Source organism: Bacillus rossius, chromosome 12 (assembly GCF_032445375.1).
Source record: "Bacillus rossius redtenbacheri isolate Brsri chromosome 12, Brsri_v3, whole genome shotgun sequence".
NCBI lineage: Eukaryota > Metazoa > Arthropoda > Insecta > Phasmatodea > Bacillidae > Bacillus > Bacillus rossius.
This window is the reverse complement of record NC_086339.1, coordinates 45098980-45118029: the sequence shown is the minus strand read 5'-3', so window position 1 is coordinate 45118029 and position 19050 is coordinate 45098980. Positions and strand designations below refer to the sequence as shown.

At 35.5% G+C, this 19050-nt stretch overlaps 2 long non-coding RNA genes across 2 annotated transcripts in view; one reads left to right on the top strand and one right to left on the bottom strand.

Moving 5' to 3' along the window:
• The first annotated feature begins 8459 nt into the window (after positions 1-8459).
• Positions 8460-11787, top strand: LOC134537905 (uncharacterized). Its single transcript, XR_010076065.1, has 2 exons — positions 8460-8601; positions 8747-11787. It is a non-coding gene; the product is annotated as an uncharacterized LOC134537905 (long non-coding RNA).
• LOC134537904 (uncharacterized) overlaps positions 11784-19050 on the bottom strand; it is a 68046-nt gene continuing 60779 nt past the window's right edge. Inside the window, exon 2 of the long non-coding RNA XR_010076064.1 lies at positions 11784-17988. This is a non-coding gene — a long non-coding RNA (uncharacterized LOC134537904). The remainder of the gene's footprint in view (positions 17989-19050) is intronic.

Genomic DNA, 19050 nt, shown 5'->3' with positions numbered 1-19050 from the left:
GCTGAAACCGCGGCGTAGTAGGAAAGGGAGACAACTGTTGTGTGTTGAGAATTTTCGCAAGGTGTTGCCTCATTACATTACTTTTATGAATGTAAGTCACTGTTTCGGGTTGGACACCATACGCCAAAGACGTAGCAAATGCAACAGCATACACCCCACAGTCTATCGTATTATGTTGCCCCTGAACTTTATGAAAAACAATTGGTGCATTAGCAGGATACAAACGGTTCAAGCAGGAAGTCGCTGAATTCGTTAAATAGTTTTCATTTAAGCTGTCGAATACGTGAATTTGTTTCCCATCAAAATGTACTGCAATATAATGACCCGAATTTATACTCTCAGAATAAAATAAAATCTGAATATGGCCATCACGTGACGGCAGCACTGCTGCGGGCTCCAATGCAAAGATGCTGTCGACAGGAAACATCGGAAGCTTTACCGTTTTGTTAAAAACCGCCGCAAAATCATTGATATGGTCGGACAGTAATCTATCGCCCAATAAGATACCGTTGTATTTTTCAGCTGACAGGTCAAGTAGAGGCAAATCTACATAATTCTTTTTATTCCCGTTCATCCTTAATGCGCTCAACAGAAGATAATGTTAGATGATCGCAAACAAAAAAATTCCGTAATAATAACTTTGGTGTTATGTATTTAAAATGTGGCTTTTTAACGAAACGAAAAACTGCTCCCGAAAATGTACATAAGGAAACAAACCTATGTTGAAAAAAAAATATCGTTAGTAACTAATATAACATACATAAATCCAATACCTGCAAATCAGAAGCCAGCACGATATGCGCACGACGCACCGCCCTTACCACAATCGGCAGTCAAGCGGTAACTGAAACGGGAGGCCAGTGTCCAGCCTCCAGCCAACTGGCATGCAGAGCCGAGCCTTCACGAAGTTAGCCGAAGCTTGAACAACGGCTAACGAAGCGAGCCACAAAAATTTGAAATTGCGCGCCAAAGCACAACACCATTTCACCTTCAGCAATTTGCGATAAGTACTAAACTAAACAATGTTTCATGAAGACGCGACGCACAAATCATCTTTAAAAAAAATTGGGTTATATTTGCGATTAGAAACTTAGTAATAGGATACGCGAATCTGAATACGTTTTCCGATTGAAATAATTACCACAGGTCTTCGCATTGTCATAACATTTACTAAATCAACCTCAAATTATGCTACTCATAATAAAAGAAATTATTTTCCCCCCTGCTAATTAAGACGGAATGATCTGTATCTTATTAAATAAACGTTACCAAATTAACAACTTTGCAGTATTTACTTACATTTATATCGGAAATATAAGTACCTATCAATCACAAGACACAGAGCTACAATAAATAATTTTATAACTGGCTCGGAATAGATCTCTAATTAAGGTAAGGTTTGGAAAACAGATTTAAATTCCACACATTGAAAGTTATAAAAAGAGTCGAAACAAAAATTTATCACCACAAATATAGCAACGAACTTAAGAAGATGAACTGTAATGAAAATAGCATGAACAGTAGCACATTTCGCATACTAGCATTGAAAGTAAATAACATTGAAGATTAGTTGTACATGTGTATACGTATCATTTAATGTTATCCACAAGTACTCGTTACACATAGGATATTTGCCGTTCCTGCATTTAAACTTATACTCAATAAATACAAATAAATTAATACAAATTAATTAATACATATAAAAAATCCATCATGACTTTGTTTTAAAAATTTATCATTATAATTAATAATTGTTAGGCAACTCAACATATACTAAAGTTATTGTTTTGAGGACCGCAATCGGTGGGTGGATAAAGCATTTGCCTTCACATAAATATGGCGCGCGGCCTTGCTGCTGTTCATCGACATTTAAAGTGACGGGGCAAAATTATTTTCAAAATATTACATCATTCTAAGGAAGGTTACAGTTTTCATGTGGTAAGTATCTAAAATTCAGACGATCATTGGAATGATACCTGTAGTATTTTAAATGTGCAAATTATGTCAATAATAGTGGTTATTGATGACGCTGTATTTTAAATACTCGAAATAAAAAAAAAGCATGTAGAGAAAATTTATTGTATACTTAACCCTTATTTTTTAAAAACCGCAGATGTTTTCAATAATTTGAAATGCTGACGACATTTATCAAATCTTTGTAAGCGTTATAAGCTGTCAAGGATGAAAAGCGCGAGAACTTGTTGCTGTACGTCGGCATTAAAAGTGTCGGCCCAGATAGAAATTTTGAAATGTATATATTGTTAGGGAAGGTTAGAGCTTTCATTTGCATAGTGTCTGATATTGGGACTATCCTTGGTATGAGCCCTGTGGTGGTTTCAGTATAATAAATAATATTTGAAAAAGTGCTTTATTCAATGGGCGTGCAATTAAAAAGTACAAAATGAAAGAAAGGAAACACATATATTTCATGAAGAATTTGCCTTCCTCTTTAATATTCTCAAGTTTTTTCTTCAAAATATAAATAAAGAACATCATAAATAAATTTTTGTTTGGAAGCCTGCAATCGGCGGGAGAAGCTATAGCATGAAAGGAAAACAGGGCGCGCGAACTTGTTGCTGTCCGTCGGCATTAAAAGTGTCGGCCCAGATAGAAATTCTGAAATGTACATATTGTTTGTGAAGGTTAGAGCTTTCATTTGCATAGTATCTGATATCGGGACTATCCTTGGTATGAGCCCTGTGGTGGTTTCAGTATAACAAATAATTTTTAAAAAAGTGCTTTATTTAATGGGCGTGCAATTAAAAAGTACAAAATGAAAGAAAGGAAACACATATATTTCATGAAGAATTTGCCTTCCTCTTTAATATTCTCAAGTTTTTTCTTCAAAATATAAATAAAGAACATCATAAATAAATTTTTGTTTGGAAGCCTGCAATCGGCGGGAGAAGCTATAGCATGAAAGGAAAACAGGGCGCGCGAACTTGTTGCTGTCCGTCGGCATTAAAAGTGTCGGCCCAGATAGAAATTCTGAAATGTACATATTGTTTGTGAAGGTTAGAGCTTTCATTTGCATAGTATCTGATATTGGGACTATCCTTGGTATGAGCCCTGTGGTGGTTTCAGTATAACAAATAATTTTTAAAAAAGTGCTTTATTCAATGGGCGTGCAATTAAAAAGTACAAAATGAAAGAAAAGAAACACATATATTTCATGAAGAATTTGCCTTCCTCTTTAATATTCCCAAGTTTTTCCTTAAAAATATAAATATAGAATGTCATAAATAAATTTTTGTTTGCAAGCCTGCAATCGGCGGGAGACGCTATAGCATGAAAGGAAAACAGGGCGCGCGAACTTGTTGCTGTCCGTCGGCATTAAAAGTGTCGGCCCAGATAGAAATTCTGAAATGTACATATTGTTTGTGAAGGTTAGAGCTTTCATTTGCATAGTGTCTGATATTGGGACTATCCTTGGTATGAGCCGTGTGGTGTTTTCAGTATAATAAATAATTTTTTAAAAAGTGCTTTATTCAATGGGCGTGCAATTAAAAAGTACAATATGAAAAAAAGAAAACACATATATTTCATGAAGAATTTGCCTTCCTCTATAAGAGTCTCAAGTTTTTTCTTCAAAATATAAATATAGAATGTCATAAATAAATTAAAGTTTGGAAGCCTGCAATCGGCGGGAGAAGCTATAGCATGAAAGGAAAACAGGGCGCGCGAACTTGTAGCTGTACGTCGGCATTAAAAGTGTCGGCCCAGATAGAAATTCTGAAATGTACATATTGTTTGTGAAGGTTAGAGCTTTCATTTGCATAGTATCTGATATTGGGACTATCCTTGGTATGAGCCCTGTGGTGGTTTCAGTATAACAAATAATTTTTAAAAAAGTGCTTTATTTAATGGGCGTGCAATTAAAAAGTACAAAATGAAAGAAAGGAAACACAAATATTTCATGAAATATTTGCTTCCTCTTCAATATTCTCAAGTTTTTTCTTCAAAATATAAATATAGAATGTCATAAAAAAAATTTTGTTTGCAAGCCTGCAATCGGCGAGAGAAGCTATAGCATGAAAGGAAAACAGGGCGCGCGAACTTGTTGCTGTACGTCGGCATTAAAAGTGTCGGCCCAGATAGAAATTCTGAAATGTACATATTGTTTGTGAAGGTTAGAGCTTTCATTTGCATAGTGTCTGATATTGGGACTATCCTTGGTATGAGCCCTGTAGTGGTTTCAGTATAATAAATAATTTTTTAAAAAGTGCTTTATTCAATGGGCGTGCAATTAAAAAGTACAAAATGAAAGAAAGGGAACACATATATTTCATGAAGAATTTGCCTTCCTATTTAATATTCTCAAGTTTTTTCTTCAATATATAAATATAGAATGTCATAAAAAAAATTTTGTTTGCAAGCCTGCAATCGGCGGGAGAGACTATAGCATGAAAGGAAAACAGGGCGCGCGAACTTGTTGCTGTCCGTCGGCATTAAAAGTGTCGGCCCAGATAGAAATTCTGAAATGTACATATTGTTTGTGAAGGTTAGAGCTTTCATTTGCATTGTGTCTGATATTGGGACTATCCTTGGTATGAGCCCTGTGGTGTTTTCAGTATAATAAATAATTTTTTAATAAGTGCTTTATTCAATGGGCGTGCAATTAAAAAGTACAATATGAAAAAAAGAAAACACATATATTTCATGAAGAATTTGCCTTCCTCTATAAGAGTCTCAAGTTTTTTCTTCAAAATATAAATATAGAATGTCATAAATAAATTAAAGTTTGGAAGCCTGCAATCGGCGGGAGAAGCTATAGCATGAAAGGAAAACAGGGCGCGCGAACTTGTTGCTGTCCGTCGGCATTAAAAGTGTCGGCCCAGATAGAAATTCTGAAATGTACATATTGTTTGTGAAGGTTAGAGCTTTCATTTGCATAGTGTATGATATTGGGACTATCCTTGGTATGAGCCCTGTAGTGGTTTCAGTATAATAAATAATTTTTAAAAAGTGCTTTATTCAATGGGCGTGCAATTAAAAAGTACAAAATGAAAAAAAGTAATTACATATATTTCATGAAGAATTTGCCTTCCTCTTTAATATTCTCAAGTTTTTTTTTCAAAATATAAATAAAGAACATCATAAATAAATTTTTGTTTGGAAGCCTGCAATCGGCGGGAGAAGCTATAGCATGAAAAGAAAACAGGGCGCGCGAACTTGTTGCTGTCCGTCGGCATTAAAAGTGTCGGCCCAGATAGAAATTCTGAAATGGTCATATTGTTTGTGAAGGTTAGAGCTTTCATTTGCATAGTGTCTGATATTGGGACTATCCTTGGTATGAGCCCTGTAGTGGTTTCAGTATAATAAATATTTTTTGAAAAAGTGCTTTATTCAATGGGCGTGCAATTAAAAAGTACAAAATGAAAGAAAGGAAACACATATATTTCATGAAGAATTTGCCTTCCTCTTTAATATTCCCAAGTTTTTCCTTAAAAATATAAATATAGAATGTCATAAATAAATTTTTGTTTGCAAGCCTGCAATCGGCGGGAGAAGCTATAGCATGAAAGGAAAACAGGGCGCGCGAACTTGTTGCTGTCCGTCGGCATTAAAAGTGTCGGCCCAGATAGAAATTCTGAAATGTACATATTGTTCGTGAAGGTTAGAGCTTTCATTTGCATAGTGTCTGATATTGGGACTATCCTTGGTATGAGCCGTGTGGTGTTTTCAGTATAATAAATAATTTTTTAAAAAGTGCTTTATTCAATGGGCGTGCAATTAAAAAGTACAATATGAAAAAAAGAAAACACATATATTTCATGAAGAATTTGCCTTCCTCTATAAGAGTCTCAAGTTTTTTCTTCAAAATATAAATATAGAATGTCATAAATAAATTAAAGTTTGGAAGCCTGCAATCGGCGGGAGAAGCTATAGCATGAAAGGAAAACAGGGCGCGCGAACTTGTTGCTGTCCGTCGGCATTAAAAGTGTCGGCCCAGATAGAAATTCTGAAATGTACATATTGTTTGTGAAGGTTAGAGCTTTCATTTTCATAGTGTATGATATTGGGACTATCCTTGGTATGAGCCCTGTAGTGGATTCAGTATAATAAATAATTTTTAAAAAGTGCTTTATTCAATGGGCGTGCAATTAAAAAGTACAAAATGAAAAAAAGTAATTACATATATTTCATGAAGAATTTGCCTTCCTCTTTAATATTCTCAAGTTTTTTTTTCAAAATATAAATAAAGAACATCATAAATAAATTTTTGTTTGGAAGCCTGCAATCGGCGGGAGAAGCTATAGCATGAAAGGAAAACAGGGCGCGCGAACTTGTTGCTGTCCGTCGGCATTAAAAGTGTCGGCCCAGATAGAAATTATGAAATGGTCATATTGTTTGTGAAGGTTAGAGCTTTCATTTGCATAGTGTCTGATATTGGGACTATCCTTGGTATGAGCCCTGTAGTGGTTTCAGTATAATAAATATTTTTTGAAAAAGTGCTTTATTCAATGGGCGTGCAATTAAAAAGTACAAAATGAAAGAAAGGAAACACATATATTTCATGAAGAATTTGCCTTCCTCTTTAATATTCCCAAGTTTTCCTTAAAAATATAAATATAGAATGTCATAAATAAATTTTTGTTTGCAAGCCTGCAATCGGCGGGAGAAGCTATAGCATGAAAGGAAAACAGGGCGCGCGAACTTGTTGCTGTCCGTCGTCATTAAAAGTGTCGGCCCAGATAGAAATTCTGAAATGTACATATTGTTTGTGAAGGTTAGAGCTTTCATTTGCATAGTGTCTGATATTGGGACTATCCTTGGTATGAGCCCTGTGGTGGTTTCAGTATAACAAATAATTTTTAAAAAAGTGCTTTATTTAATGGGCGTGCAATTAAAAAGTACAAAATGAAAGAAAGGAAACACAAATATTTCATGAAATATTTGCCTTCTTCTTCAATATTCTCAAGTTTTTTCTTCAAAATATAAATATAGAATGTCATAAAAAAAATTTTGTTTGCAAGCCTGCAATCGGCGGGAGAAGCTATAGCATGAAAGGAAAACAGGGCGCGCGAACTTGTTGCTGTCCGTCGGCATTAAAAGTGTCGGCCCAGATAGAAATTCTGAAATGTACATATTGTTTGTGAAGGTTAGAGCTTTCATTTGCATAGTGTCTGATATTGGGACTATCCTTGGTATGAGCCCTGTAGTGGTTTCAGTATAATAAATAATTTTTTAAAAAGTGCTTTATTCAATGGGCGTGCAATTAAAAAGTACAAAATGAAAAAAAGAAAACACATATATTTCATGAAGAATTTGCCTTCCTCTTTAATAGTCTCAAGTTTTTTCTTCAAAATATAAATATAGAATGTCATAAATAAATTTTTGTTTGGAAGCCTGCAATCGGTGGGAGAAGCTATAGCATGAAAGGAAAACAGGGCGCGCGAACTTGTTGCTGTCCGTCGGCATTAAAAGTGTCGGCCCAGATAGAAATTCTGAAATGTACATATTGTTTGTGAAGGTTAGAGCTTTCATTTGCATAGTGTCTGATATTGGGACTATCCTTGGTATGAGCCCTGTGGTGTTTTCAGTATAATAAATAATTTTTTAAAAAGTGCTTTATTCAATGGGCGTGCAATTAAAAAGTACAAAATGAAAAAAAGCAATTACATATATTTCATGAAGAATTTGCCTTCCTCTTTAATATTCTCAAGTTTTTTTTTTCAAAATATAAATAAAGAACATCATAAATAAATTTTTGTTTGGAAGCCTGCAATCGGCGGGAGAAGCTATAGCATGAAAGGAAAACAGGGCGCGCGAACTTGTTGCTGTCCGTCGGCATTAAAAGTGTCGGCCCAGATAGAAATTCTGAAATGTGCATATTGTTAGGGAAGGTTAGAGCTTTCATTTGCATAGTGTCTGATATTGGGACTATCCTTGGTGGTTTCAGTATAATAAATATTTTTTGAAAAAGTGCTTTATTCAATGGGCGTGCAATTAAAAAGTACAAAATGAAAGAAAGGAAACACATATATTTCATGAAGAATTTGCCTTCCTCTTTAATATTCCCAAGTTTTTCCTTAAAAATATAAATATAGAATGTCATAAATAAATTTTTGTTTGTAAGCCTGCAATCGGCGGGAGAAGCTATAGCGTGTAAGGAAAACAGGGCGCGCGAACTTGTGTCTGTCCGTCAGCATTAAAAATTTCGGTCCAATCAGTAATTCTAAAATATACATGTTGTTAAAGATGATTATAACTTTTATTTGCCATGTAGCTTAGGTATGTCTAGGCGTATCCTAGCTCTATCGTTAGTAAGTGTGATATAATGCTTATAAATTAGTAATTTTAATATAGTTATAATTATTTATAATGGTTTATTTATTTTGTGTTACATATATGTTTACTTTATTTCCTCTGCTTCTTTTTATAATATTATTTTATTTTGTGTTATTTGGGGATAATGTTTTTGAAATAGTGAAATTGTAGCGAAAGTGTCATGGCAACCATGTGTCTGTGTAACTGTTGCTAACAAACATTGCATTATTGATCAAAAAATTGTTGACCAATGTTATTTTATATTTTTTTAAGAGTAAAACAAATGTACACAAATATTTCCTTGTTACTAATTATGAGATTTTCAGGTAGGTTATTGAGCTATTTCTGTTTGATTTGTTAGGAAATTAGTTTTGTCCGTTTACAAGTTAACATTGCTTGTGTTATTCTTGGCAAGTAATCATTTCTTATATAAATTTTTGTACACTATAGGCTTATCTTTTTAAATTTTAGGTAGCGTGTGGAGATTTCATCTTATGTTCATGAGCGCACAACGTATAAAATCATAAATGTTTTCTGTTGGTGTGTAGCAGTTAACCGCATTTAAGTAAAAATATTTTAAAATAATTTTTACCAGAGCTGAATTACATTCAGGTGAGTGCACTTAATATAATTTGGGGTATTGCAGGAAAAATTATAAATTCCTAAAGTGTTTTTTCCTGACATGTTTAAAATTATTATTCTCTATGAGGGTTGTTTGATACTGCAAGTAGTTTATCATGTTTAACATGTGGATAGGTTAGGATTATTTATTACAAATCTGTAATATTGAGATACTGCCCTTGGGTTAGCTGGATTAAAAATACAGTGAAATTTGTTAGGTTAGTAACATTATACGTACAGTGATTCTAAGTACAGTGGAATTTATATTTGGTTAGCTTCGGATAGCGCCAATTAAAAATTCTGTAAAATCAATTGAACGGTTGGATGTTACTAACTTAATCTAACCAACCAATATACATTTTACAGTGATTTTTTAATTTATCATCTCACGTTGCTGCTTTTTGTATGCAAAATAAACTTTGGACACTTTTTTTTAAACTTTAAATATGTACCTGTATTTACTCTGAAAAAAGTTTTTCTAAATTCAGACTGGGTTTTGAGAAATCACTGTTTATAGGTTACATTACATTACCTGTGCAGTAAAGGGCCTGTCACCATGTTGTTCTTTAATTGAGTTGCTGATCCTGTTTTTTTTTATACACAAATTGTATATTTTTTATTTGGATATTGCAATGCATAAACGTAAATTAACACATTAAAAAAGTTATGTGACTCCTTATTGTGCATTCCAAACCCAAAGCATCAGTCCTTGAGAGCAATATTTTTTAATAACCTGACATATAAAATAAATTTTCATTTTGTAACAAATGATTCCTTTTATATGTCAGGTTACGTGCTATTGCAGGTAACTAATCTGCGCTTTGCGCCTCCATACTGCTATAAAAAATCCCTGTCAAGGGTTGGCGTTTTGGTTTGGATACACATTAGAGACTCGTAACTTTTTTTAAACTATTATTTATGTTTCATTAGGTTATAATATTCAAATAAAAAATATATACATTCTTATATATATGGAAAACCACAGGATCTGCAATGCAATTAGAGGGAAAAATGGCGACAGCTACTTCACTGCATAAGCTATCTAGTGTGACCTGCAAAATGTGATTTCTTGAAAACCAGTAGGAATTAAGAAAAACTGTTTACAGTTTTAATAGAGGAAGGTTTTTAGCGTCTGAAAAGGTATTTTCAAAATTTTATAATTTAATTTATGGATAAGCAGCAACAAAAGAAAATTACCTTTTTTTAAATTTAGCTAACCAACCATTCACATGATTTTACAAATTTTGTATTGTTTATACTTACCTGCTTTAACATTAAACTACTGTTAAACAATTTATTTCAATTTTTTAAAAATATCTTTGGGAATTAGCGCAGTATAATTGAAGACGTTTACTGTATAATACAGTAATTGATGATTGATTTACTTTATTGATGCACAACGAAGTTGTATAATTGTTGGATTGGTTAAGCAAATTCAAGCATCAAGGGTACTGATCAATGGTTTTTAACATTATGTTTTCTTAATGAGTCCATTGGTAAAACGTTAAAACACTGGAATGGCTAAATTTCCATTGACTGCTTATGTTTTTTTCCGCATGCTCACTTGAAAACAATTACAGGGTTATACTGTAGTTCACAGTTGCAATACTTGGTTAGGTTAGTTACATAAGTGCTGTTAAATCATGAAAATGGTTAGGGAAAGGTAACTTCTTCATAACTACTGTAAAATGGTGTAAGCAATTATTCTTTAGGTAAGTTTTACCTAGACTTTAAAAAATAATTTATTTGGCGAAGTACATAGTACTAAGAATTACTATTTATCAAATTTGGTTTGTGTGGAAAAGTTGTTACTCTAGGAAATTTCTGAATCCATCTTTGTGGGAATATAAACTAATATTATTAGAAACAAAAAAAAAAAACAATGTGTGGTATATTTTAATTTTCTAACACCCTCTGAACTCTGCAGTTATGCGATTACCGATAATAATTGTAAATCATTGCAATATACATCCGACACATCTTGTAGTGATTTCACAACTGTACTATGAAGTAATGCCATCGACTGCTGCAAAATAACATGCTGACATCTATTCTCGTGTAGGCATTTTGTTGATACGACTAAAATATGACCATATAGGATATATATATAGAATCTTACAAATTTTGATAACCTACCTACTAATACTCTCCCCGAAGACTTTGGTTATGCATTACGTGAAATTAATTCAACTTGTAAACATTTTGCTTGAGTCAAAGCCTAGATTTGCTTAAGCTAATAACAAGCAATTACATCACTTGAGGCCCTGAGAAACATACTTCTGAAATTGTGTAGTTACTTGGATTGTTAAATACCTAGTTTTTCTGCAATAATGGGCACAAGAGCAATAGAATTATGTTTTTCATATAATTTTTTTCACATAAATGAGTTTTTGTCAAAAAGTATTTGGAAAAAAATATCTGTTAGTGTTTGAAAGGACAAAGAAAAATGTTAATTGTAGTACATAAATGAGAATTTACCAAAATATTGAAAGTGTCAAATTTCTAACTAAAATGGTTTTGAAATTAATTTATCATTCTCGTATGCATAACTTTTTTCTTTGATACATTTATTTATCAGTTTCATTTCTCTTTAGTACAATATCTATCATTTAACTTTGATTTATTTTTTGTTTCAGGCTTGTGGAGAACAGCTTTTTTTTATCTACTGTTTGGCTGGCCAATGTAAATAAACAATGATTTCATGAATGCAGCGAGAGAGTTTATTTGATGTATTTTAAAATCACTGATATTTATTGATGTATTTTAAAATCACTGATAATATTTATTGATGTATTTTAAAATTACTGATAATATTTGTTTTGTGGCTGGAAGATGGTAACCATGGTGACTTGTGAATTTTTATGAAGATTAATAAAAAGCAGTAAAAATTATTAATGGTTGTCAGAAGGAATTTTTTTTTTCAATAATCAATCAATCATCTGCACTCTACAGTAACAATTTTCCTTAACTCAAATAATATTTCAATACATATCTTATAAAGTATTCATATATGTACAATATAGACCAATTTTGAGCTAGTCTGATATCAGTATATTAGTTATTATGAACATATACTATCAGAACTACCATTTGCATATAGTGCACATACATACATAACACTAGCCAACAACCATTAAAAAAAACAAATCATAGACAAGTACAGATTATTCACTATTATATTCTAGAGCCAATTCCAATAAGTGTATTATCAATAAAAGAAAATATTTTTTTTTAAATAACAATATTTCGATATGAAGGAAAATCTGTATTCTGAAGTTCTTGTATATGTTTGGTATCAATCAATGTAAATTAATCAATCTTTGATAAAAAAAAAAATCCCGAAAATGATTAGTAAATTAAAAAAATTATTGCCTACCAGCTCTGGGTTTTGCATGAAGGTTCAACTTCTCTGACTTCTGAGATTACAGACAAGATTTTAATTAATAATACTATTGGCTTCATTACTAGATTATCTTTCAACCTATAATTTATTATTTAAATCAGTTCATTGAACTGAAATATTTGCAGCAATTTCTTTAAATGTTTATGAACTTGGATTATTTAAAATACAAATGTAGGTAGGCTTACTAGACCTTTAATGCCATAAGATTGTAATCACATAGGCCTAATTTTACATTTACAACTTAAGTCTTGGAGCTGATTTACATTAATATTTGTGCTAGACTTTGTAATTCTTAAAATTTTATTTTCTGCAATGTTCCAAAGAGCATTGCTCTATTTTGGAACAAAACAATTTAATCTGACAGTTTGTTACAACACTATTATTCATAAAACAATGCACATTAGCCTGTATAATATGAATTAGATCTAACATAAGAACTACAAACTGCACATTTGCACTTAAAATATTTATCAAACCGTTAGGGAAAGAGATTAAACATAACATTTAACTCTTAAATTGCCATACTTCATTTTAGTTATCACACTTATGCTTGTATGTGAACGGGATCAGAAATGAGCACTGCAAATGCACTTTTAACACTAATAATTAATTAAATCAAACACAAATGATATCAGTAACATCATACTTCATTTTTGGTGTTACAGTAAGCTTCCATAAATGTTTCTTTTTCTCAGAACATACATCAGAAAACTTTTCTTGAATTTAAACATTACAATAAATTTTTAAATACCTAATGATTTGTTACATAGCAAACCTTCAAAATATGATATACTTCCAATTTTTGGATAAACTGCATTGAAGTTTTGCATTGTTTGCCATGTAAAACTATGGTAATAAATAAACAAATAAATAATTAAACATATAAAGACACAACTGAATCAGCTGTAGTTGAACATACAGAACCAGCGAGGAGAATCTTATATATAAAATTCTCGTGTCACAGTTTTCGTTGCCATACTCCTCCGAAACGGCTTGACCGATTTTGATGAAATTTTTTGTGCTTATCCGGTATCTATGAGAATCGGCCAACATCTATTTTTCATCCCCCTAAATGTTAGGGGTAATCCACCCCTAACATTTTTTTTTAAATTTTTGGACAAAAGTTTTTATTTTATTTTTTTTATAATGTGGCATTAGAAAATACATACAACCCTAAATTTTCACCCTTCTATCATCAACCCTTAATTTTTAATATATTTTTATATTTTTCAACCCCGGTCGATAGCTGATCAATTAACACTTGATCAACCTTCCCCGCCTACAGCGAGCTCATTACCTGGATTAACTCATAGACCACATATTAATATGAAATGCCATCCCTAAGGGAGTGAAAAAGTGATAATTTCATTTTATAACAAAAAAAATCATAGGTCATAGACATACAAATAGTGAGTGAGTGTCATTTCTTTATGTCTGCCACACGATCATACACATAGTAAGGTCTGGCAAATTCACATTTTTCTCCTTGGTGAGACCAGCCCGCTTAGTGGAGCTCGCAGCAGCTAGCAAAATAAAGGAGCTGATAACAGTTTTGTTCTTAACTTCGTCAATAGATAGCGTTAATTGCCTTGAATTTTAAACGCACCATCGTTTGATGCGTTTGTCATGTCTTTAATTTTCGTTTGTTTGTGCCGTATATGTTCCTATACCATTCATCCAATTGCGATGCAATTTTGGTGAGTTGTTATGCGCATGCCCGTGAAGGTTTCTCAGACGGTATAACTATTTTGCAATAGTTGGAGCACAAATCGTTTCAAAAAAATGTGTTTATTTCATATTATATAACGGCACTTCGTCTGTTTTTGTTGTATAAGTGCACATGCATGACACAATTTATTTAAATATAAAAGAGAGTCAGAGATAGAGTGATATATATACAGAGTGAGAATGAGAGAGACAGAGAGATAAGTTGAGATAGAGCGAGGTATAGAGAATGAAATGGGTTAGATAAATAGATATATAGATGCATAGCGCTATATAGAGATTTATATTTAGAAGAGATAGAGATAGTGGGAGGTAATTATATATGTACATATGTAGATATAAAGAGATAAATAGAGATAGAGAGATACATATATAGATGTAAATAGAGATAAATATATATTTAGAGATATGAATGGATGATTTGTTTATGTGTAACTACTTTAAACATATTACAAAAAAAAACTAAATGAGGCATTGTAATGCATGCTGAGCATTAGCTTGATAATGGAATCATTTCAATATTAGTAATCTCTTATTTTTCAGCTTTTTTCTATAGTGCTTTATAAAGTCTAGATTGCATACAGACCACCAATTTTTCGATATATACAGGTAAATAACTATACACTGGCAGAACGTCTGTCGGGATCTGAAAGTGATATAAATTATTTTGCACAATTGACATTCAAATTAAGAAGACAATAAAAGTTACTAACTACATCTGATTTCTAAAAAGGTCCCCTTCACCCTGTGTTCAGCCCGGGCAGCGCTGGGTACTGCAGCTAGGAATTCCCTAGAAATAATTTATATGGCAAAACAATGTTTGCCGGGTCAGCTAGTAAAAATATAATATGTTAATATGTTCACTAAAGGTATGCAATGGATGGAGGATGCCCTACATTAATAATAATTAGTAACAGAGAACAAAGCAAATTTGTAGAGAAGAGACTTTTAACAGTAGTAGAATAATAAAATTCCGAAAAGGGCTGTTTCAAAAATTGCAAACATTCCTACTCATAAGAAGCCCTTAATCTCAAAGACTTCATTCAGCATACTGGTCATTACCTGCTGCTTAAGATCTGTAAAGGTAAGGTAATTAAATTAATGGTGGAAAAGGTAATAAGCATTAGGTTTGTGGTCTTATAAATGTGGTCATTAGAGGCAAACATTAGGTCTCTGTGTTTAAGTGCTCACTTTTCTGTCACCAAAGTGATCTGGGTTTGATTCTCAGCAGGGTCATTAATGGATCTTTTGATAGTGGGGAACATAGCAAACATTGCAGTTGTTAGTTGGTTTTCTCAGAGTTCTTACGTTACTTCACCCATCCATTCTGTCACATCATTAGCATTTTATAGCCATTCATTTTTTTGTAATGATCTAGAGGTCACCAAGCTGAAAGCTCAATTAATTTCCTTCATTGACAGATATAAGGGTTGAGGATTTGAAGCAAGCAAGATAAACATTTTAATGTTGCTTGCTTCGTCTTCTATAGAAAATTTAAATCTAATATTTTGAATTGCTCCTGTGCTGCACTACTTCTAACAGAACGAGTAACCTGCACTTTTTAAGGCATCAAAGAAATTGTTATAACCGATTTCACTGTCTACATATCCCGGAATAGTGTTATCTTTATCACTTTTGGTACAATTTTGCAATTTATCTCTTGCTAGATCAAAAAACGATATCATTGTTCACGTTCAAAAGCTGTAGCTATAGCCCGCGCTTTTCTACTACCGAAGTTACCCGATCGAGCGACGTACTTCGGAACTGTTCGTTAATGTCGATCTATGGGGGTGAAACTTAGGCTGTCCGCTACGAACATACCCGCGCATGCAGAGTAGAGTAGGGAGGGCAGTGCATCGAACGGCATGACGTAAGTCATGGCCGGCTATGTTGTACGAAGCGCCCGGCCGGGTGTGGCAATGCGCAGCTGAGACATAGGGCACATGCATTTCTAATTAAAATAATGAACTAAAACTTTTGATGTATCAAATTTTCCTAAACAATTAATTAATGTTAATGTAAATGTTTTGATATCACAAAACTGGCCATCAACATCTTCACATGCTCCGTAGCTTTCTGTGGGAAATCGCCCCCTCCCTGGCCGGGTTGCCAGGGAGATTCGTCAGTCGCCTTCCAGCACTCATCAGGGCCGGCAGCTCTGCGCGCGTGGAGCCTTCATCTCTCGCGCCAAAATCAGCATGTAGCTTCAATAAGTAATATTTTAAAATTCGTTTTCATCCGCTCCACGACCGGTCCTAAATCAACCATACGACGTGTCATACGTTTTTTTTTATTAAATATGTGTAATTCGTCCACGCGTCGTTTAGTGTAATATGTATTTCTATTGTTTGGGCAGCTCGCCGAGGTGCCAGTGCTTCACGCCTTAACCACTCCGACAGGAGAATTGAACTTTGCCCACGCGGGGCGGCATTGCACCTAAAGCGAACATTGACTCTCTAACACATCAGGTACTGGGACATGCCGCGGTCGCGAGAGAGTTTTCCATGTCAGGTACCACTGTGCTCGCACCCAGCTAACGTGGCCCCACGCCACATCGAGAACGAACTCTCGATATTATATTAATTTTCCCTGGGCGGTATAGCCGTCTCAGTATCATCCCGATCTCCAGGACATTTCAATGGTAAGCTCTATTTCCGGGTTTAACCGTTAGTATTAGTTTCCGCCATCAGCCATGTGTAGTGTATAATTTCAGTGTTTTGTCTAAGCCATTTAATAAGTAACTAGTAAGCTATCCTTGTATCTCACTGTCCGGAATACCACTCTCCTTAACAGCTAGATTCGCCACGTGTCTTCATCGTCGTCACTATCAATCTCAGGGTAGCCTGCGACCCTCGGTGGGGTAGTCCTCAGGAATTCCGCTAGACGTGAATCAGTAGGACTGCCAATCGAGGGCCGTGTGTGCGGAGATGAAAAGGTAGATGATGATACGGCCAGTTACGTGAAGATGTACTTTACCAGGTGAAGTACTGTATCTTGTGACGTGTCAATAAAACCAGTTACGTTTAAGTGTACTTTTAATGGTTACGGCGTCCTGGGGCCTATTCCACCAATAAACTTTGCAACTTTTCAATTCGCACTTTGCATATAACTGAAAAGTGCAAAGTAAATGTGTTCCACCAAAATTTTTAATCTCTTTGCATTCCTACAGCCGGTCTGCAAAGTCTTTGCTTTATTTTATTGATTGTTTACATTACTGTTGCCTAGTTTGTAGGTTATAGAGTGCATGATGAGTAAGAAAATAGAAGTTGTGCATAAAAAATTAGCAGTATTAGAATATATTATTTGCAAGTTTCTCGAGTACAGTGACCCTTCCCTAAAGTGTCCCTGCCCGGAGAGCCAGAAGATCCACACGATGAAGAAAGTTCATGACGTTGAAATCGGAGACTGGAGAGAGCATCAAACAGCAAGCTTCAGGATCGCAGCGGCGATCAACGAGATGGTTTCGAACTTATTCACATGCTACACAGGTCTTCGGAACAGCATTAGACGACAGCCAGCGGCTGATACGGAGTACGGAGTAAAAAGTCCAGATATGAAGTTGGTGTTCAGCCCAGATCAAGGGCTCGGAGCAGGGCGGTCCCGCGAGTCGCAACCACCCAGGCATGGAAGGGGACTCCAGCAGGGGCACCAAGTCGTAGTGCCTTAGCAGGCTGACGAAGGGGTCAGCTACGATGTCCAAGACCCGTCAAGCAAGGGCTAGGGGCAGCCATGGACTCACGGCGGTGCGGGAAGCACTCAGCCGGAATCAACACGGTCGCTCTCCAAGACCCAGAAGCGGCGAGACAGCATCGAGCCTCCACACGACGAGGAAGCCGCCAGGCAAGCTCATGGTAGCACGATGGGCAGTAGCACGATGGGCTCTCATAGGCAGGTACCACCAGTAGGGAGGAGGTGACGAACGGAAGATCCCACGGAGATGTCTCTCGGTGAGGTGAAGCTGAAGATCGCTGGCGGAAGTCGGGCACAGCAAGCACGGGTAACATGGAAAAAGGATGACGCGCACAACTAATAAAAAAGAAAGGGAGCCGCAACACCACGCACAAATCCAACAAATACAAACTGCAAATACAAATTTCAAACACAAGTTCCTAGGAACATAAACACTTGACGCCGTCCCCGTTGCCTAATCTGAATTTACGTAAATTTAAGCTGGTAGGTTAATTTTTAATCTCAAGGGGGGGGGGGTTCCTGGCCTCGTGGCGGTAGGCAGGGATGCGGCGACAAAGGACTCCCCGGGCTGTTATGGCCTCCCAGGACGCCTTATTAATGAAACACACGAGTTCTTTTGGTTATTTATTACGTCGCACACTCTACAGGTCACACCTTCACGTGACTGGCCGCTTCATCGTCGACCTAAGCTCCGCGCACCTGAACCTGCTAGGGTCTCTGCGAGAGTATACGGACGTGGCGTGAAGCGTGCGGACGATCGGTCCCGCAGATTAATTAAGAAAACATATGACACTGAGTGATTGCGATTAGTCCCGCACAGGAGAATGATTACTTATTAAAACACGTTACACTGAATTACTGCGATTAGTCCCGCACAGGAGAATATGCATGAGCGGATAGTCCGCGGGGTGGCGAAGGCCACGTTAAGCTGGGTACGGACACGTGAGAATCTGGAACGATATCGTACACGTGGCCGCGGCAAGTCCCAGTTGATGACTCGTCCGAATGTTTGTGGTCGCGTTTGGCGCGGTGCCGCCCTGCGTGGGCCAAGACCTATGTCCCGAGGTGGGACGTAATAGCGTGAGGCGCAGGTGCCACGACGGGTAACCTAATTGCTTACGTAAAATATAAAAACCCCTGATGGGATACACATGTTATTAAAAGACCGCGCGAGGTTGCTAACGGCCGATTTGGGCCGACCGGGGAGCTGATATAAAACGTTTGGACTATATTTACCTATTGCAGTTACATGGTGTTGGCGCGAAAATTGAAGGCTCCCCGTGCGTGGGCTGCCGGCCCGGGCGAGTGCTAGGTGGCGACTGACTAACCTCCCTGGCCGC